General features: G+C 31.7%; 1 pseudogene across 1 annotated transcript in view; it reads left to right on the forward strand.

The window, feature by feature from the left end:
- The window catches only part of LOC143249432 (neural-cadherin-like), a 353,442-nt pseudogene that overhangs the window by 260,513 nt on the left and 69,485 nt on the right, over positions 1–23,444 (forward strand). Inside the window, exon 15 of the transcript XR_013027781.1 lies at positions 12,046–12,189. The product of XR_013027781.1 is annotated as a neural-cadherin-like (transcript). The remainder of the gene's footprint in view (positions 1–12,045; positions 12,190–23,444) is intronic.

The raw sequence follows: 23,444 nt of genomic DNA on the forward strand, positions 1-23,444 counted from the left end.
ATATGTCCAACATGTGTATTTTTTATGCATTTTGATATGTGTACAGGCTTAGCAGTCAATAGTAAAATATTTAAAGTGTTGTTTGACTTGAATACTTACTGCTTATGATGCTTTTTGCCCAAATCTTCTATTATGGTTTTGTACAATTCTTTGCGATCTCTATCGTGGTTCATGACAAAGTCAAAAGTAACGTGTACAAAAGTATTACATTACTACTTTGTCTACTGAGTGCTACCACTGATTTATTATTGTATTCATAAAAGCTTTTATCAATAAAATATTTTGTTTTCGTCCCATATTTAAAACTGTTTTTCTTCTCTGAAAATATTCCTTTTATTTTCTAACAAACATGGCATGTTTTACCTCATAATATATTCCCTTTCTTCATTTCTTACAACATATTCCATCGTTTCATACCTTACAATACATTCCCTTTCTTCATTCCTCATAATATATTACCTTTCTTTATTTCTTACAACATATTCCCTCTTTTCATTCCTTACAACATATTCCATCTTTTCATACCTTATAATATCTTCCCTTTCTTCATTCCTCACAAGCATTATAATTTCTTGGTTGTATTTTTTACATTTCTACTTTTCACACATAAATTACAAAACCGAACTGAATTCTTTACAATAACACTCCCTTTCTTTCTTCCGCACAAACAATAACTACTTTTTGTTTTGAATATTTTCATTTTCTCTTCCTCACAAAACTGAAGTGCTTTTAGTTTCACAAGTATTTTTCAATGTATTCTGTAATAGACAGAATACGAATCATCTTTATTCTTCACATATTATGTTGTTTCTACTGATAATTTCTGGAGTAGAGATAAGTAATATTACATATTCGCTGACGTAAACTGAATTCACCAATGATATACAGACAGTACAGCATTAGTTCAGAAGATTGGAGCAGTATTTTCTCTGTTGGTACATCGTTCTAGCTAGGGTTATACTTTTTTTTTTTTTGTCTATACTACAGTTCATATTTTCTGAAGTTTTTGAGTATGGCTTATCTTCAGTATATTTTAAATTGATCGTGCAGTGTAACATATCAATATAATTTGCAGGAAACCACCCTATTACAACGCTCGTTGTGCACATTGTTTGAAATAATATCAACGTTTTGGTTATCCGAAGCGAATGTTGTTCAAAAAATAAATTCTGAGTTTCATTTAATGACTAGAGAGAACTATTAAATGTGGGAACTAAAGCAGTTACAGTCTGTTTATGGGCAGTCTTAGTTTCAAATGTATATTTGCATGAAACTGCATCTACGAAAAAAAAAACGTATTATATGGTTTTCTTAAAGTGGGCAAAAATGTCTGACATTGGTAAAAAGTACTTTAACGCGAGAAACTCCATACATACTCCAATCTAGTATTCTTTTTTTGATTCTGTTAAAGACAAAATGACTTTTGTTTCAAGAACCAGTACGTGTATTTTGTAAAATACCAATAAATATAATTTTTATGGTGGTTGTGTATATGAATGAACCATGTACAAGTTTTTAATTCATTGTAGTTTGTTTGTTCATTCGGTGATTCATATGGTATCGTTGATACACCTTCATTGTGCTTTTACTCCATATGTAGGTGGATATTTTTGGCCTGTAGCTTAATAAAAAATATCCATTGTATCATTTCTTTCATTTTATTTTCTTACATAAAGCTTTCTTAAACTTTTTTGTTTTATTTGTCTCACATAAACAGATATTGGTAAAGTGTAGATCATTTCCTTGATAATACTCCTCACGACTGTTTGAGAGCTAGTAAGTATACTGACCATACGTTATAAATAAATAAAAACGTGCAATCAATTATTTTACAAAAAAGTTCTTAATACGTTATTTACTTAACTGACGTTTATTGTGATAAGGACCACAGGAACATATAGCCTGCGGGTAGCTTTGAGCAAAATACAAATCTAAAGAAGCCACTTTCATAATTACTTCCAATACCGTACACTAAATTATTTGACGTTATTCAGTGTACATTAAATACAGAATTACATGTTCTTCATTTATTCTAGTCACTGTAAATGAAAATGTTTTCTCTAAAAATATCTTAATTATGTAACAAGGGCGAAATGAGGCAAGAGTAAGAGGAGAAGATTCTGAATAAAAATGACAAGGTTTTTGTTCCTGACAAATTGATTGTGACCATTTTGCTTTAAAGGACATTAAACTAATGGTTAAAAGAAGTTTTACTAGTTTCATGTTTGCTTGAACATATTGTTTTTCACTGAACATAGTGCAGTAATATTACGTTTCTAATTGCTTATAATGGCATGTTTTCAACTGATATCATAGAGCTCTTTCACGACTAATTTCATAGTGTTCTCAGTATGGTTTCCAACAAATCATTGAACATAAAAACTGTGTTACTAGTTCTTTATCTCAGCATAAAAATATATTGATTATAAATCACTGAACACTTATAAGTAAGTGCATATATTAATATTGTAAGATTTAATGATATCATTAAAGGCATTATGTATATATAAGTAATGACGTCATCAGTTTCATATGTGGGTTTTAGAAACCTACCTTGAATGAAAAAACAAATAAATAAAATATGTCAATAAAAGTATTTAGCTGTTTAAAGAAAATCATCAAATAAATCCAACATACTTCCTCACTATGAACAACTAGTTCATTCATGTAAAATGTTAATGAATTATTTTAACAGCCTTGCTGTTAAAATTACTGATTTAACACCTAATTTGATGAATATTTTTATATTGTTTCCACTTACATTGTCATATTCTATATATTTTACTAATTATTTGAAAAGACAAACATTTATATACGTTATGAAGTAACTAACGTATTAAACTGATGCCCAACTAAATAAAAAATATAAAAACAAAATGCTACATGTACAATATTACCCGTGCCATACTGACAGGTCACATACCAACCTAATTATGTGTTCGTTTAGTTTGTATCATTGTGTTTTTAATGATTCAGCTATTACGTTATTTGATTTTGCTGTAAAACTTTAGACTTGTATACAGTTATTTCAATAATACAAAAATTTAGCTTTCTGACCTAAATGCACTTCAAAGTTAATTTGAAGGTCAAATGCCAAAACAGCATCCACATTCACCCTAGTCTCCATCCTATTTGAAATTGATTTATGATGGGTGCCTGCTTTTAATCATCAAAGCCTTTCAGAATACTTTTATATTTTTTTTCCTAGTTGGCATGTCAGCTGTAATGGTTGATGGGTCTTATGAATGACACTATTCATTTACAAATACAGTTTTGTTTGTATAATGTGTTGGAGACAAAGAGGTACATGATCTTTAATTTGTCATGTGAATGAAAACAATTGTATTACTTTTGCACTTTACTAAAATCAGAATACCTACTCATTGAATTTCGAGTACAGAGTCTGTACAAAATGATAAAGTATATATTGATTGGACAGAAAGTCACAATGAGGCAAAAACGATCTACAAATATTATTCGGTTTTTGTCTTCTAAAAGCATTAAATGAAAATTTCAGAAATTCTCGCACTTCTACTGTTTTATTCTATGTTTATTTTGCGCAAAACATGTAAGTTAATTGCACGTTCTTATTATTTAGATTGCTAATTTTTCTTTTTAAAACTTCCAATCAAAATACACTGCTAAAAAAATTAAAGGAACAAGTACGTTTTCTTATATAATTTATCTCACTGTTCCAAATGTAATAATGTTTTTATATTGTTAGGTAATTTGTCTCATTTCAGTTCCATCTGTACCCATTTTTTAATGTGTGATGAACAGTAAAACATCGAGAAATAAAGTTTTTATAAATGACCAATATCACCAAAACTGATATCCCATATGAAACAATACTTTAAACAGTTTGCATGCGTTTATTCAAGAAATGTTTAAACATTCAATATCTAGTGTGACATCCACGGGCTGTGATACTCCTGACACCGATCTGGAACACTTCGAATCAGTCTATCAATGTTATCTTGGGGGAAGGAACGCTCACTCGACTACCAGGGCTTGTCGGAGTTCCTGTATATTCTGAGAAGAGTGCTGGTGTTCACTAACATGCCTCGACAACATATCCCAACAATGTTCAATCGGATTTAAATCTGGAGATCTGGTGGGCCTTTCAAAAGTATTTATTTCTTCCTCGTCAAGGAAGTCCATACACAGTTTGGCGACTTGGGATCGCGCGTTAACTTGCATGAGAATGAATCCATCGCCGACAGCACCGGCAAAAGGTTTTGTTTGTTTTTGGATTTTGCGCAAAGCAACTCGAGGGCTATCTGCGCTAGCCGTCCATAATTTAGCAGTGTAAGACTAGAGGGAAGGCAGCTAGTCATCACCACCCACCGCCAACTCTTGGACTACTCTTTTACCAATGAATAGTGATCGTCATATTATATAACGCCCCCACGGCTGAAAGGATGAATAAGTTTGGTGCGACGGGGATTCGAACCCGCGACTCTCAGATTACGAGTCGCATGCCTTAACCCAACTGGCCATGCCGGGCCTGGCAAAAGGTCTCACAATGGGTTCCAGAATTTCGTCTCTATATCGTCGTGCGTTTAAAGCACCCCTGTCGAGTATGAGTAAGTCCGTGCGGCAACCTAAGCCCAGGCCATTACAAAACCTCCTCCATAAGTGTAGACTTGCACAATGTTACAGGTGGAAAAGGCTCTCCTCAGCATCTCCACACTCTCGCACGTCCATCATCATGAGACATAATGAACTTGCTCTTGTCTGTCCATAGTACAGTGACCCATTGACGAAGTTCCCAGTCCAGGTGCTGATGAGCAAATTTCAACCTGGCTGCACGGCATTGCCTTATCATAATAACGTCTCTTGCAGGCCGTCTGGCCCTAAGGTGGTCTTCGTGCAGACGACTGCGAACTGGTTGGATCGTCACAAGGGTTCCGGTGGAATGTTGAAGTTCATTTCGCAGTGACCGTGCGGTAGCTAACCTGTCCCGTAGAGCGGTAGTCACGATGTAGCCGTCTTCTCTGGCTGTTGTGCAACGATGACGGCCTTGACCTGTTATCCTGCCATAAGAGTTCGTCTCCTGGTAGCGTCGCCAAAGTCGATTGATGAAGCTTGGTGACACACCGACACGCTTTGCTACCTTCCTTTGGGTCTGGCTATTCTCCAGCATCTGGATCGCTCTGGCCACTTCTTTCTCAGTCAGATGGCACCTGACTACTTGGGAACACAAGATGATGATGCACAATGTCAAAACAAACCGCAAAAGATCCATGTTGGTGTTTGTTTCGAGAATTAATGAGGAATGCATAGTTTCACGTAACAGTCTTATATACGGTACCTTGAGTTGTATTCTCTTTGAGTGAGATGAGTTTCATTTGAGTTGCTCCAAACTTCACTCGCAAGCTTAAGAAATACATTTGTAGACGAACGGGTATGTTTTCATATACTTGTTCCTTTAATTTTTTTTTATCAGAATATATAAATACAAGTACAAAAATAGCACCTATGTATAAGCAAACCAATAGTTGCTTTTTTCACTCAATAAAATCTAATAGGTTAACTTTAAATATAAATTGTATGCTACAACATTCTCTGGGTTACATATATTTGGCTTATTTTGTAAATAACTCGTGTTTTATATAATTCCTTTCAGATTTTACAAGTTAGATGCCACTCACACCTTGAATGTTACTACTGATTAATGGAAAGATAAAACTCTGATGGAATATAATTTATACTATGCGTGATAAATCCGTTTGCAAGATTTCGTTTCTACATAAATGTTCGTGTGCTGCTTAAGCTTTTGATTCCTCGCTGCTGTAATTACTGATTTATTAATTTTGTTTGTATCTTAACTTCAAATACTGAAGCTTGAACTGATTCGTCTGCTATCCAGTAATGGCTTGCTTAGACAAAATTAAAGAAATTTATTTAATTAAACCAAAACTACTTGTGTTGTCTGTGGTAACAGAAATTGTCATTCAGATATTTTTAATCGCGGCTGAGTGGTTCATAAAAGTATCCTGAGTTTGTTTGTTGTTTTTGTTTGTGTGTGTGTGTGTGTTTCACGTCCAAATTTTAAGCGCATAGTTCCGTCATTTCTTGAACTATTTGAGGCCTGATTAGAGTTTTCGACAAAGGAGGCCAAACCTTTTCGATTGATATATTTGACCACGCCCTAGGTCTTATAGATTAATTTATCCTAATCCTGCCTAAAAGAATTTCAATTTGAGTATGACCAGCAGAGTTCCTGATAAGTAATAAAATCGATTAGGGTTACGAGAGCACCACGCCTGGTATTACTAGCGCATAAAAATGCAGCTAATAAAAAAAGGAAACAAAGGTATCGTATATTAATTTACTCTAATTCTGCTTCAAGTAATTTCAACTACGGCGGCTATTGACGATTCCTACTTGTTTGCCTTTATATTAATTAGTTCAATAACTTCTCATTGTATGAATTTAGAGTAAGACTTTAATTTCAATTTCTTGAAGAAAACGTAAAAAGCATTTTCAATCAGTTAATAATGTAGTATAAGGAAAACGATACAGGATTAAATTCTTAAACACTTCACGTTAAAGCTAGAATACATATATATATATCAAGAGACAGAGGTCTCGTGGGGCGTAAGTTAATGTTGGTTTATAATGACTTTGTTACACAGCAAACGGAGAATCTAACCCTAGATTTTAGTGTTCTACATGTGTAAACTTACCGTTGTCCCAGCAGGGTACTATATACAATTACAATTATCCAGATTCTGAGTGTTTAGGTATTTACCTTCTTTTCTACTTTTTGATTTTCACCCTGGAAAAATCCATTGTTATAAGGTTATTCAATAAGTTATAACTGGCCTTTTATGTACGTTTGACGAAAACTTAGATAAAATTATTTCACTAAAGAAAGCAAAAAAAAGGACTTCTTGTCATACATAATAAGTTCCATAGTTTTTGCCTTAGGTAGAACGATCAATTATCATTATATATGTTAGTACTATTAACAGGGTGCTTTATGATGCCGTTGTTGGTTTATTTATTGCTTTTAAAAATGGAAAAAAAATATCTTTAACTTTACTTCTTTTGTAATTTTAATTTCTTAATCCTACTTCTTTACTTTTTGTCATTTGCAAGATCACATAATGTTGGTTTCATGCACGTATACAAATCGTAATAATTTTCTGCATTAAATATTTTATATAGAAGTGTACTTATTTATTTATATGAGTAAAAAGAACATTAGTCCCAGAAAAACTATTTATTTTACCCAATTTTCGAATCAAGTCGTTTTATAGACTCCATTAAGTTTCATAAATGTTAATGTTTATGTACTTAGTTTTTCATTATATATAACATTTATATATGGATTTTCCCAATGAAATTAAATATAAATTATCAAAGATTATAACACTAGAATAAAGCTACATGTTATATAGCTTACATTCTCAAGGTTATCCTATTGCCTTCATTAATCCCTAGATTAGTATTTATTTTCTGAGCTAGGGTTCTTTGAATACTAAAAAATATCATATCTATAAACTATATTACAACTGATTACATTATTTGAGTTATCCATAGAAGGAGTTATAAATCATTTAGTGATCAAAGATCACATTCTAAACCCGTCTGTGAGCTTATTTTTCACCAAGTACGGTTTTAGAAAACATCATACTAGTCGTTACGGGTTTATTTGTGAATGAGGTTATGGTCTTGAAAATATTATATCAATACAAAACTATCCACGTGTGTCAGTAGTCACGGGGGTTTGCGGATAAAAATTAGCTTGTTAAATCAAAGTTGTCTTTTTAGCGTACAGGTGTTAGCATAAAGCAATAATTCCCAGATGTAATAGACAGCTTACACATACTTCACTAAAAGAATATATCAACAAACACAAATATATATTCATACTGGGTGAATGTAGATAAATTTATCAAGCGTTTCTTTTGAGTGACACGTGCCATCATAGTTTACTATGGCCTAGCGTGTTAAGGCGTGCGCTTCGTAATCTGAGGGTCGCGGGTTCGCGCCCGAGTCGCGCCAAAACATGCTCTCCCTCCCAGCCGTGGGGGCGTTATAATGTTATGGTCAATCCCACTATTCGTTGGTAAAAGAGTAGCCCAAGAGTTGGCGGTGGGTGGTGATGACTAGCTGCCTTCCCTCTAGTCTTACACTACTAAATTAGGGACGGCTAGCACAGATACCCCTTGAGTAGCTTTGTGCGAAATTCCCAAACAAACCCTTTAATTGTTAAGTGTTATTCTTTATCTCGGACGAGTCTCTAATTTTTATATAATGTACGTTTACGTATTACGATTTCAAATAACCGAAAATTTTAATTTTAATTTTAATTTAGAAGTTAATTAAATGTTTATGAGTATTAAATTTAGAATATTTGCCAAGAAAATTGATATACACAATTTTCGTTCTCAACAGAAATGTATTCTAATGTAAAAAAAATACAATTTATGATAACGGTTATTAATAATATTTGTTACAAATATTTTTTTATATACAAGAGTTTTAGAAACTTACAAACAATATTTAGTCTTATATCTGGTCTAGAAATGAAGTTTTTGTCGACGTCCACGGAGAGTAAATAATTATTTGTTGATACACCTGTACATTTCTCTTGATGACTAGCTAGCATGAAACACCCGTAAGTTTTCACTGACGACACTATCTAATGTCCTCGTAAAAGTACTAATGTCCAAAGTAAATTCAATGAAGCTAAATTATTTATAATGTTCGAAATTTATAAACATTCCTAGTCAAATTTTGCAGTTTTACGATTAATAAGCGTTAATGACAATTATAACTTTCGAGGTTTATCGTATACTGACAAACAACATAAAACTGTCACTCGACCAGCTGCTCTTATACGAATCACACAAGATTCTGGAATATTTAACAATGTTCGAAAACACGCGAGAATTTTCGTAAACCACACATGGTTGATTCTCTAAAAATATAAGAATAATTTGTATTTTTCCTTAATTCTAGATATCGTGCTCAACTACGAATTTAAGAAAATCACTTAAAAACGTAGTCTTATATAATTTATGCAGAGTACATAAAATTATCATGAAAGTATAAATTTCGATCTGATTTTAAACTTAAATCGCTTCTGAATTAAGCTATTTTCTGTTATATAGCAAATGTTTTAATAAAAACAAACCTATTTAATCAACGAAAACTAATTTACTATATCTACAATTGCTTTTATTTTATTTTATTTTAAACTTGCTGTACACATTAACAACAATATTATGTTATACATTTGCTGCTAAACGACATGACATAAAAGTTGTTATTGGAACGCATTGGCTTTTCTGTATATGACAATACTTTTGACCGAGGATATGCGCACGCAAGTGGATAAGATAAATAATAATACACAGTACAGGTGCACACCATCAAGGCCCACTTATTATGGGTGCAAAATTTTAGGTTCTTTCCTATTGGAGCTATGGTGGTCACACACACATAGATACGCCCATTCATGATTATAGGTTAATTATAATTTAATTAATTAATTATAATTAAATGAAGCAAATTAATAAGGAATTGTTTCGATCATTTAATATTCAGGTGATTAACTGTTCATTTTTCACTCCGTTACTGGTTACTTTTAACAAAAATTTCTATATCACAAACACTAGTAACACTAGAATAGTTAAGCAAAACTGAGTCAAAAAATTGCTAACCACAACCCTAAGCCAGACACGACTATAAATGAATTTTAGCGTCTCCTTGTGACAAATTGAGATAAAGTCACAGTGGATTGCATCAATAATCTCATCTACAGCATGCCACATCGCCTTACGAGGTGATTAGATTAAGACGAGGACTAACCAAGTGCTAAATGCTTAATTGGAACTGAAATAACGTTACATTCGCTATTTATGCCCCAAGTGGCACAATTGTATGTCTGTGGACTCACAGTGTTAAAACCGGGTTTCAATACCCGTGGTGGGCAAAGTACAGATAGCTCTTTATGCTTAATAACAAACAACAACGCTATTCATAATAATTTGATATTATATTTTGGCATTATAAATACGTTTTGGTAAGGTTTTATTGTGATAGTTGAATGCTGAATTACACATATTTCTACAGATGTTTGACAACATTATTTACTGTTCTGTTATATCGTTCATGATTTCCGTAAAATATGTCTCATTATACAAACTAAATATGTAGATATTTAATAAAGCATACATTTCTCGTTTGTTATCACTAACGGTACTTATTTTCCGGCTTGATAACAATGACCTTATATTTTACAAAATATGCAAACATTTTCGTTAAGACTGTATCTGTGAAGTTAAAATGTCTTAAAGGTTACAACTCGTAAAATTAAATGGAATAACACGTTCTGAACAGACATTAGGCTGCGAATTGAACAAACAACACAGTAAACTGAGTAAATGAACAAGACCGAAAATGTGCTCGATGTATTTTTGTGTGTAGTAAGATTCAGTATCTATGATGGGTCGCGGGTTCAAATCCTATCACACCAAACATGCTCTCCCTTTCAGCCGTGGGGCGTTATTATGTGACTCTCAATCCTACTATTCGTTGATAAAAGAGTGGCCCAGGAGTTGGCAGTGAGTGGTGATGACTAGCTGCCTTCCCTTTAGTGTTACACTGCTAAATGTGGACGGCTAGCACTGGCAGCTCTCGTGTAGCTTTGCGGGAAATTCGGAAATATACAAAGAGAGTCTGTAAGTGTTATCAAACGAATCATCTCGGTAAAATGTAAAAATTTTCTCCTCAACCTTGGAGAGCCAATGTATTTCCTGAAAACACTTTCTCCTAAACTATTGGATTCACTTATTTCTAAGCGATACCAAACTAATCGTTTAGTCAGAAGTTTGCACAAACATAAAACTATTTTACTAAATCCTTACAGAACCTGAGCATTTCGCGAAAACACTTTTACGAAGATTTATATTGACTTACATTAAAGCACCTTTGTAAATTTTGATTTGTTTTGAATTTGGCCAAAAGCTACATGAGGGTTATCTAGCCATCCATAACTTAGTAGTGTAAGACCAGAAGAAAGGCAGCTAGTCATTACCACCCACCGCCAACTCTTAGGCTACTCTTTTACCAATGAATAGTGGAATTGACCGTAACATTATAATGCCCCCACGGCTGAAAGGGCGAGCATGTTTGGTGCGATTGGGATTTGAACTCGCGACCCTCAGATTACGAGTTGAACGCCTTTACCCACCTGGCCATGTTGAGCTAACTAAAATAGGCCTACTTATTATTGTTGTGTCTTTGTTAAAGAAATTATATCAGCGAGAATTTTTAAACTTAATAAGTGCGAAATAGTAATTCAATCATTAAATTTGTACTTTAGTAGCCCTGCAAATGTGGGCCTTAGGCTTGCTAGTTTTTTATATATTTCGCACCACTTCGATTGGTCGAAACAGTAACAGTTATGTTCCAGTCTCAGTTGAGAGGTTTTTGTTTAGTTTGTAGAATCATTTAGAAAATACGCATTTCTTGACCTGCTTCACTGTTTGTTCCTTCGGATCTTCTTTGACTGAAATGATAGTTTTTAGAATGTTATTTCTTTTATTCCTTATTGAGTTAAAAATGAAAGTCCAATATTTCCATCCATTATATCGTTTGGCACGTCTTCTGTTATTATACTACGATTATTTTTAACTACTAGTCTTCCTATCAAAATATTCATTTCCTCCCCTTTCTCTCTATATGAATATATAAGCATTCACAGAGAGAATTTGCTTTATATCTTTCTGTGCACAAAATGTTCATTTAAAAGCTACTGGCTAGTTAGTGTTTTCAGTGGCTGATAGTGGTATAGCTAAGAAATCTGTGTCACTTTTTGTTTTTAAGTAAAGAAAAAATAGTTGCGAGAAGTAATATTTGAAATATTTTATTTCGGCTGTATATTCAGGGACTTGAGTTTTATTATTTTATTTCTTTCATAATGCGTGTTTAATCATCTGAAATGACCTAAATTATTATTTCTCGTTAAGGGTTATGAATTATTTTCATGATCTTATATAGCAGTTTCTTTCTTATTATACGCAGTTACCAAATACATAAGAATTGGGATTGGTGACAAGAACGATAATCCACCTTATTTCGATCAGGCCTTGTATGAGGCTGAGGTGAACGAAGACGAAGACATCCAACATACAGTGATAACAGTAACAGCCAAGGACAAGGACGAATGTAAGTATTAAAACGTTGATACATGTTTTCTAATGAAATATCTTGTGTGATATCCAGGGATGAAAAACAAATGGAATAAGTAATGATCAATTATATATTGATGTATCGTAGTTTTATCATTTTACGTCCTTTATGTTTCTTGTATTTTCATTTTTGACGTTTAGCTTTCTGTCTTCCTCATGCTAGTTGTCTTATTTTGGTACCATAACCGTTAAAAATATAATTTATCTAAATTACATTATATAACATGTTTCCAGAAACCATTCAAACAAAAGCCAAGACAGTTCGTCCTAGATTAACTATCCTCCAGAGTTAATTAAAGTTGTATTTTACGGATAAAACAAGTGATATGTTTTGAAAAAAATCATCTTAAGTTTAATATTGAGAAGACGATGTTTTGCTAGGTTTACCTTGCATCATCAGGTGGAAACTATTGAATAATGAAACGAAACCGTGACGTGCTGCAGTATGAAGAGTGATACTAAATCACTAAGCAACAAATCAAATACGACTGTTAAATCGGGAAAGTAAAAATATTTATAAATTTACCACTAAATAGTGGTTGATAATGGTTTTTGTTTTCTTTAAGAAGAAGACCCTAAATCTGAAAATCCATGTGCTGAAGCACTAAGGGAGGGGTTTTTGATGCTGTTATTTTTAATATTATAAACACTTGTCGACACGTTTCTCCAATGTAAATGTTATCACTGTTTCTACATGTAATTTGATACAAAGAATTTGAAGTACCCTTGTCAATAAATGTGTGCGATACAATATGCCTTCATTTTCCTTGTTAATATGTGTGTATGTGGTATTCTGTAGTTGTTTTGAACCAACTATTTTTGAATAGCCCATGAGACCCTGGGGACATACGGTGTAAAACAACAAAAAATGTTTTTTAAATCATTGATTGCGTCTTGAAAGAGACATTTTTGAATTGCAATTCACCCGTTTTCATCCCTCTGTTTAGCAACTGAAGATCGTAGAAACATTGATATTGTATTAAATTTCTAGTTTAAGAAACGAAAATGAAATGCTATTTAAAATCTACTATTATGCTATATGACAACGACACAGATGTACGACTAAATAAATAATTCCGTAGAACATGACTATTGTAATTTTCTCAAAATAGGAGTTTGAACATGTTAATAATTCTGTTAAATACGGGGTCACAGACTGATTAGTGAGATTGTTGTGATATTATTTATTAATTAATTCGGTACTTTATTTGTCTACTATCCATTGTTCATAAGCATTTTAACCCAAAGCACTAAATATCCTGTATATGACTTCATAGTTCAAATGGTTAATATCTTATGTAAGAATAACTAAAATTAACAATTAATATACCCCCAAAACTTCACCGAGTATTAAAATTCCCTCTTTTAACAATATGTCACAAGAGCAAGGCTACAGAAGTAAAACAAAAACATACACTTCTTTGAAACATTCGAAAATATGCGCGATTACATTACAAGCAGAACATTTTGAATATCGTAGTTAGCTATGAGAACATTTAACATCTGTTTCGAGCTAGATGTCAACGGCAATGAAACTTTATTATATCACACGTTACTCCAATCAAGCGTAATTTTTTAGGGGGGAAATTATACCTAAAACTCCCCATACCTTATTCTTCATAATCAGACGAATATTTACATTTCAATGTACCACACAGTAGAATTGCATTTTTTATCCAGTCTAGGTTCTAAAAGTCTTGAAATACTAAATTGAAACCGTCTATTATACGTTTGCACTTCTGTACGTTGAAAGTTTAAGTTTGAATAGTGCAAATCGTTAGCTCCGTTTTCTTCATGTTTTCGAAACCTTAAATTTTCTGTTTGCATACTATGCTAATCTAAATTTTTCAAATATACCGTGCTGTTTAAAAATGAGGGATAACCATATGAATAAAAGATTAATTTCCCACTTTCAGTGATCACTTGAGATAAAAAGTTGTCTTTTCATTAAAAACAAAGCTTGTATACGTGCATACAACGTATAGTCTGTTTAATAAAAGTGTAGTTTCATTAAGACGACGATCTACGTTTATAGTCGTTTTATATAATAAAATATAATAAAAATAGATTTAAAATAGTTATGATATCATTAATGTTTCAGTAATTGGTCTTCATGAGATAAAATATGAACGTTTCTCTTATACAGTATTCAAAAAATGTACACACATCATTAAAATAGGGTTAATGTTTTATAGAAGAAAACAATAGCTTTCATCAATTACTTCTTGTTGCTTTTTTTAAATGAAGAAATACATATATATATATATATGTGTGTAAATTGATATACATATCTACGGAAAAAAATACGTGGGTAAAAAGAGTGAGAGAAATATAAATACGTAAACCAGTAGAATCAGACACATATTGGTGCATAAATATTTCAATACAGTCAAAGAATAGAGAATAAAGACATTAATCAGTTTTACAGGAACATATAATACTGTAAACTATACATTTAAACAGTTCGTTTGGTTCATTAAAATACTGACGTTTTTTTCACTTTTATAGACGCGATTGTGTTCTTTTTTCCTTCAAACTTTACCTGTTTCAGATAACTAGTAAAGCATATGTATTCAAATTGTTTTATTATGTATCGAAAACTAACCTGGCTATGATAGAGCTGCATATGTAATGTTCCACAATGGGTAACGAAAATACAGTGCTAAAATCCGGGGTTCAGTTCTACTACGTAAACAGAAAACAGACAGTTTATTATGCAATTTTACGCTTACACAACAGCAGTTTATCTATAAACTTGACACTGCAATAATTAAAAAATACAAAAATATTTCAAACCTTTTATCCAAGAAATACCTTTACTACATCAACACGATTAAAATCAAACACCTCTTTTTAATACGAGTTTAAATTTTGTCATCATGATAACACTAAATTAACAACTTTTCAATCACACAGTTGTGTCGAAGCAAAATGTAGTGTACCTTGTTATTATTTTCATTTCACGACAATGTCATTTTCTATTTAAACTGTATTTACAAGAACAGTTGAAATATTCTATACAAGCAATAAACTTGACATTACTTTCTGGTGTCCTTAAATGTTGTTCTAAGTTTTACTATTATATATCCACCCTTGTTTGTCAAGAGGCAAACTAAGCTCCATTTAGACGTAATAAGCTCTAATGTTCTCCTATTTTGACAAATGAAAGAATCACACATAAAAGATGTATCAATAAATCAATTACTACAAAACTCACAAGCCAGAGTTTAGCGAAGTCTGAAAGCTGCAAATAAGATTCATTAGAAAGTACCTAACTCACATGTTATTAATATAAGGTGTGGCATTTACATATTAAAATAAATACAAGTAGACGTTATTAATGAGAAAAGAATGATTTAATTTGATGTACTCGTTTATTATTTTAACTTACGAGAATACAATTTCATTATTAACTTTCTCGGATCAAGCGGTGATCATATTAGTGCTAGATAATTTTTGACACTGCATTTCATATTATATTTTACAAAATATTTTATATACATTAATATCAATAAAATTATAATAGTTAAAATGAGTGAACAAAACAGCCGATTATTTCAACCTAATTAATCATTACTTGCCATAAATTAATCCTACTGAAACATTGAAAAGTGAATTATATACAGTTCATACGATTTGGCTAAACTCCAAAATAACGTTACGCGAGTTTCAGCATTATCACCTAAGTAACGTTATAAAGCGTGGTTGGCTTGACCTGATTCAAACTCAGTCTAATGGCAATCGTAGTACCTTTTATACGCTGCATAACAAAAGAATTATAAGCCTCATTAATCATTTGTTTTTTGAACTACGCCATTAGCTAAGAAGTAAACGGATAAAATGTATGCCCGATTGGATAGTGCACCTGTAGAAATAGCATGGGTTTTTGAGCGACTCACTCTTTATTAATAAGGTAAAGGTTAAAAATATGAGTTTAAAAGAAGAGTGTTTCGATAGCAAGAACAATGGAATTGACTGGTAGATCAAAGATAACCATCATACGAGGTTATACAACAGTACATATTTCAATAAAAATCTATAATAACAAAAACAGTGTGGAAACTGATTCAAGACAGACGAGGGTATTCAATGGAACAGTATTTTTAATAAAAACAGCATACAGGAAGCTTGAGAAAGTGCATTTTGGTGAGAATGTTTTCATTCTTAAAGCAATAATCTAAATTTCCAACAGAATAGTACGCCTACACTTGTGAAAATACTACTATGATTGAACTGTTTAATCAATGTAACTGAGTCATGTAGTAGAATAAATATCATTATAGATTGTAGAGTCAAAACCCAGCGATAGACACATGAAGCTTTGGAACCCCTTGCGTCTAATTTCCAGTGTGCATTTCCTTGAGGTAGAGTAATGAAGAGGGTCCATGGTCGCATCCCCGTTAACTAACATCAGTTCTCTAATTATATTTTACAGAAAGAAATATTTTAGGATCCTTCATCGAAAGTAAATATAATACAACGCCCAAATAATTTAAATTGTTATTATTGCAAATAAAAGAACTCTATTAAATGTTATGTCAAAACTAGATGTATCTTTATTTGAAATAAAATATCAATTGAAACAATGCCAAGCTGTTAAATTGAATTTTCCAAGAAACGGAAAATAAAGAAACTTAGATTATAGATGCATGTCACATCTCTCGAGTTTCTATACAGACAATAATGTGCATTGTCAAATAGATAGATACAATGTAATTCAGTTAAGTAATAGCTAACGATTAATTGCTAACAAATGGTTTAATTTCTTAACAATTTATTTTCAAGAACTAACTTGAAAAACAAACTTACTTCGCTACTCAACTTCTCTATTTAAAAAAAAAATGAGTTGAAATTTTATTGTTTTGTAGAAGTGATAGATCAGTCAGTAAAAGAAATAATCTTATGAAGGTCAACTGCATTAAAGACTGAAATGATTCTTGAACAAGAGAAAAAGACTGTCAAAATTATTAGTAAATGTAAACCTGCAATATTACTTATTGAATATCATTTACAACTTATTAGTTAGTTGAAATGTTAAGTTTTTGTATAGAAAAAATATTCTAAAGTTTTTCTTAAGAACTTTCTGAGCTTAACAGTGTTGCATAAAGTACTGCGTGAAATTAAAGGCGATTTTGTTGTCGTTTATCTATTATAAATATCTGTCGTCAGTGAAGCTTTAGAAAACCAACAATTTATTTCAAGCAAAAATAGAGAAAATAAAATATTGTTTAATGTATCTACACATAACTAACTGCTCGTTTAGTCGAGAGATGACGTAAATAGAAATTAGCAGTTAAACAGTTAATAGGGAAAGACGTAACTTCCTTCGGAATCAAAATTTAGCAGCTATAAACAATGCCTAATGTTATATTAAGTATTATTCCTTTGCAAATAAGTTAAAATTATAATATCCAATGTTCATAATGGTCTTAGAAACTACAATATTTTTGCTATGATGTAATCATTTTTTAGACAACTTAAAAGTGCTGTAAAACGTATTAATGAGAAATAAATGTAAATCTGTACAACTGGAAACTACAAATAAAATCATTATTTGTTACGTATTATAAATTATCTCGGACGAACCTGCGATTTATTATAATCCGTATTACAATTTGAAATAGCCTGAAATTTGAATATATATTTAAAAGTTAATTTAATGTCGACATGTATCAAATTTATGACAGATTCATTATAATGTTTTCACTAACTTGTGCTGGAATGTGCTGGACTATTTTCAATTTTATATATTTTTTTGAGTTTGCTGAATAAATATCGTTTTATTACAAGTTACATATAGCTTTTACATTTTTGAATATAATTTTTAGAATAGATGCGACGTTTCGGTCGCTGATGAGAATGGTACTGTAAAAAGCTGTAACTTGTAATAAAGGAATATTATGAAAATTATTGGCCTGTTAACGTCCTTAATCAGAAAAATAGTTAGCAGAGAGCCATAATATTAAGTATATGAAATGATAAAATGACGTTATAAACTTCCAATCTAAAACTGATTAGTCCTAGATGTTTATCACAAAATTTAAGCAGTCATCACGGTCTTCAATATAATTGTCAAGGTTTTTTTCTTGATGGGTTCTTTACAATGGAGCTTGTTGACGATAAATTTCAGCAGTAAACGAGCAGAACGCAATCCACTTGTCTTGAAATTATGTGTTTTAAATAAGTCAAACGTATACACTAGCATTCGTAACAACATTGGTTATCACAGTTTTATTCAGAACTTTAAACAACTACCACTTTTTCGTCAACGTTCACACTGGTGAATTCAGTTACTTTAGAACAAATACCCTTTGACAATAACTCCCATCAATGTCAAGCATTGCCTTCTTTTGTGGTGGAACGTGATACACATCTAGACGATACTGTCTTTAAACAGTTGCTCCATACTTTATTAGCATCGTTTGATATTTTTCTAGTCTATAAAAATAGACGGCGTTTCAAATACATCAAAGCTTGAGGTGAATCCATAGAAAAAAATGAGCGTCCCAGAAATTTGAAGTGAAGCTCCATCTTGCATAAAAAAGGTTTCATTCAATGCTTTTCTCTTCGAAGTGTAGATAGTACCACATGTTATAAGTTACATCGAAAACTGTTTTACTTTGTTTTTATTTGTTAAAAGTCTCAAAGTTACATCATTCTCTCTGCTGCTTGCTTTCACGTCCCTTCTAGCCTGATGTTGCACTAGCGTTGCTATCGTGTTTGTAATAAAATTGTTACAAGAACATATCAAATATTTATCGATAAACTGCCAGGAATCATTTCTGAATGTAGAATAGGTCTTGCAGATTGAACTATAGCGCTTTCCAGTGAGAATTATTTTTGACACCGAAGTCATCTTTTCCATCTTGTCACCCCATTTAGCAAATATTATTACTTTCTGATGATCAAGTTTAAAAAATTCTAATATGTAGGAAAAGACGCAATTTTGACTGCAAAAAGTTGAAAACGGGTAAGAAGGTCAAAGTTTAATTGAAAATAGATATAAACAAAGGTAACAAAATGCACTTTTAGTTACAAAAAAATGTAACAAAATGATAATATTAGACTGTGAAAAGATATAAAGAAATCACAAAAGATAAACTTTTATTTGCCACAATGTTTAATATAGTCTGCTTTTGATCACTAAAAATGAAAACATATATCAAGTCTGTTTGTTTATAATTAAGCACAAAACTACACAATGAGCTATCTGTGCTAAAAAAAAACCAGATATCAAGATATTAACTTTCGATCATTAAAAATATATTTAAATATATTAAAACCAAAAACTGATTTTTTAATACGTATTCCCCCAAATAAAACTTGACCGACAGAATTTTATCAAAGTAACAATAGCATACACAATAAAATAATTTTACAAGGACAGCGTTATCAATTTTCACAGCCATTGTCCAACTTTTATAACAGGTGTTGTAATTGAAAATAATGGCTAAGATAACGGTCGTAACTGTTTCACACATAAACATTCAAAAAAAAGCCCTGTTACATTAAAGGGACGTTGTGAAGATACATATTGTACTGTGGTCCTAAATATCTACATTATCAAAATATAACATAATGTCAAGAAATTATAAAAGCTATATAAATATTGGTTCCACGTGGAGCTTAATATTACACGTTGCCACGTATTTGACAGTTAAGGAAAATAATGAATTTGCTTCATATTCCCAGGAGCTCGTGCATTAGTGTTAAAAAACATGTACGTATGCGATGTCAGTTTTTGCATATAACAAATGACGCTAAAAGCCAATTTTAAACAAACAAACACTGAAACAGAACAAATCTCGAAAAAAATTATGTTAAAACACGAAAATTCATTCTAATTGACTGACTGTAATTACATCAAGGCCTCAGTAATTTAAATAAATAGATTATACTATTCATTCCAAGATACTTTAGTTGTCTGAAAAGTTAAGTGAACAACCAAGAAATACATATATGACTTGAAATGATCCTCATCAACTGTTATAGGATTTGTCTCATATCTTCAAAGTTATTTGGTAAACAGTAAAATAACTACATATACTCATATACACATAAACAATTATTGATAAAATGTTAAGCCAACTAAACGTATATGTGTGGTTCTCAAAATATACCAGAAAAATGTGTGATAGGCAAATATATTTGTATCATTTGTTTGTTGGTTTGTTATTTAGCACACGGCTACACAGCTGTGTTCTGTCCACCATGGGTATCGAAACCTGGATTCTAACGGGAGAAGTTTGCAGACAATACCGCTGTTTCATTGGGAACAAGCAACTATGTAGTAAAGATATTTCCATTTGTCTATTTTTTAATATAGTATGTTAGAAACATTTGTAGAGATAATAATAATAAAATGTCTGGTCACTGGAACCAGACATAGTGTTTTGGCATAAAATAAATCTGGTATATTCCAGAAATAATTGCACAAAATAAGGGGGTTGATATTGCGGCCAATGTGTGATCATTTAAAGTGAATTATCTTTAACAATCAACTGGAAATTTTCTGGAACATGAGGAGACACCTTTACCTTCTGGTCACCAATAACTTTCTTTTGGACTTGTCATTTGACTTTAACAGGAAACAACTAAATACTTAGCATAAATTTTAGGTTTAACTCTTTTAAGTTTATCAGATTGCCATGAAGGCTTGCGTGAGATGAATCCATTATCACACTATTCAACGCTAAGAATTATAATTAGTAGTTAGAGCATTTTTGTTTTGTTTTTTCTCTTTAAAACACTGAACTCCATGCTTCCCGACCCGACATGGCCACGTGGGTTAAGGCTTTCGACTCGTAATCCAAGAGTCGCGGGTTCGAATACCCATCGCACCAAACATGCTCGCCCTTTCAGCCGTGGGGGTGTTATAAAGTAAGGGTCAATCTCACTATTCGTTGATAAAAGAGTAGCCCAAAAGTTAGCGGTGGGTGGTGATGACTAATTGCCTTCCTTCTAGTCTTACACTGCTAAATTAGAGACGGCTACCGCAAATAGCCCTAGTGTAGCTTTGCGCGAAATTCAAAAACAAACAAACAAACTATGCTTCCAAATTTTTCTTGTGGAAAAGTGAAAACTGTAAACTGTTTACAACAATTTACGGTATAATAAAATAAAAAAATGACTGAATAATTTACAAATTAATGATAACCTCCATATAAATCTTTCAAATGCAGCTATTAGCCTCATAAGTCTTATTTCAAACAGTTGTCACAAAGCATCTTGAAATAAGCAAGTCTAAAAATCACTGAAGTACTCTGTTTTAACCAGCTTGGAATAATTTTCGTTACTAATAATTGCGTACAATATTTCACAACAAGTACTTAGTATATTTTTATACATAAGATATAAACAGCGGAATAACATTATAAATGTTAAACACCTCCAAATATGAGTTATCTAAAAACATGTGCATTTATGTATTTTTTTTACTACTTTAATATTGTTTGCTAATCTCAGTAGTTTTTCAAAAACAAATTTTGGTGGAAATATTTGCAAGTTGAACAGCTAAATGGGCAAACAGAAAAGCATGCCACACGTACATTTGGGACCTAAGTGTGTTTGAAACCACAACAAACTCGTTGGAATACTCAATGTAAAGTGCAAGCTGACAAACATAATTTTTAAAACATGTATATTTGGAGGTGCTTTGATTTAACCTAAGACTGACACTTATATTTATCGAGAACATATAATAATTACCTCAGTGGCTTATCAAATTTGTTAAGACTACATAAATTACAAATAACTATTTAATTACCTCTATCTTTCTCAAGTTTCTGCCTTTTCATTTTCCTTCTAATTTATATTTTCTTTTTGCAGACTCTTTCTGCTTCTTTGTTGTAAAGTCTCTGGATAAAGCATCTGCAAAAGAAAATCAAATTAAATACACCTACTGATGGTTAAGTCTTTTCTTATCTATACCTTTAAAATATCTAGAAATAGAAAAATAATGGCGTTAGAGCAAAATTTGTGAAATATATTTGGCATAAAAACATTTTCACGCTAAACTATTATTATTATTACATGTTACATAATGTGTTACAAAAATGCATGAAGGGGTATACTTTAGTGATGTATTACCATTTCAAATAGCTTAAAACTGGGTTAAATTGTAATTTAAATTTAGAAGTTAACTAGATGTTGATAGGTATCAAATTTATGATGCTAGCCAAGTATATTGCGTACGGGCTTGTACCACTAAAACCCGGGCTTCAATACCCATGATAGGCAGAGCACAAATAATTCTTTATGTTGCTTTGTGCTTAATGTCAAATGTCAACAAGATTGATGATTACAGTTTCTTTTTAAAACAAATATATTTTAATATACAAACTATAATACAATTTACAGTAATGGTTATTACAGATAATGATCTTTACACAAACATTTTACAAAGTTACAGATAGAAAGAAAACTCAATACCGTTTGTAAGTTTGTAAAAGTTTTGTGCATATATTCATTATTCCATATCAACTCGAAAGTAACTCGCTCATCGTGAGCTCTCTAATTTCGACTTGATATCGATACAATTCACTTAAAATGGAGCTAGCTATCTCTTCGTTTTCGCTGACCACACCTCGAATTTTTTCAACGCTGAAGCTAGTATATAATGTTTTTATACAAATCGTGATTTCTGATGTTAATCTACTGAAGTTAAATGGTTTGTAATGTTTGAAAATTATAAATGTTCTTAGTAAGTGTCTAAAGTCCCTGATTAATAAGAGTTAATCACAGTTACAGCTTCTGAGGTTTACCTTACGCCACCTGTAGCCAACCAATAATACGTTTCTTTGAGCGTCGCGTTGCTCACATTTACAGTCTTGATGACAGTTTGTAGAAATTTCAGCTTGCACAACAACATTGACAATACACTAGTGTTGATTATTACACGCAAGAATCTTCTACAACTTTAGTGAATAGGTGGTAATTTCGCAATACAGATTTAACAGTAAAAATTACGCACATTTCTAAATATAAATTTCACTTAAATATTGTTATTCAAATAGATATATAATAGTAAATCCGTTACATTTTTTTTCTTATAAAAGACGACAGTAACTATTTTTACTTATACTTTTCAGATATATGTTTCTTATAGAACTGGATGCCAAATTTGGTTAAAATGTGAAGACATTTCATATTTTAACTTTGTTTATATACTGTGACATGAAATTATTTCTTTTGTAAGAGGCAAAGCTTTCTTAAGTTTTGAAAATACTAGAG

This window comes from Tachypleus tridentatus, chromosome 1, assembly GCF_004210375.1.
Source record: "Tachypleus tridentatus isolate NWPU-2018 chromosome 1, ASM421037v1, whole genome shotgun sequence".
Lineage (NCBI taxonomy): Eukaryota > Metazoa > Arthropoda > Merostomata > Xiphosura > Limulidae > Tachypleus > Tachypleus tridentatus.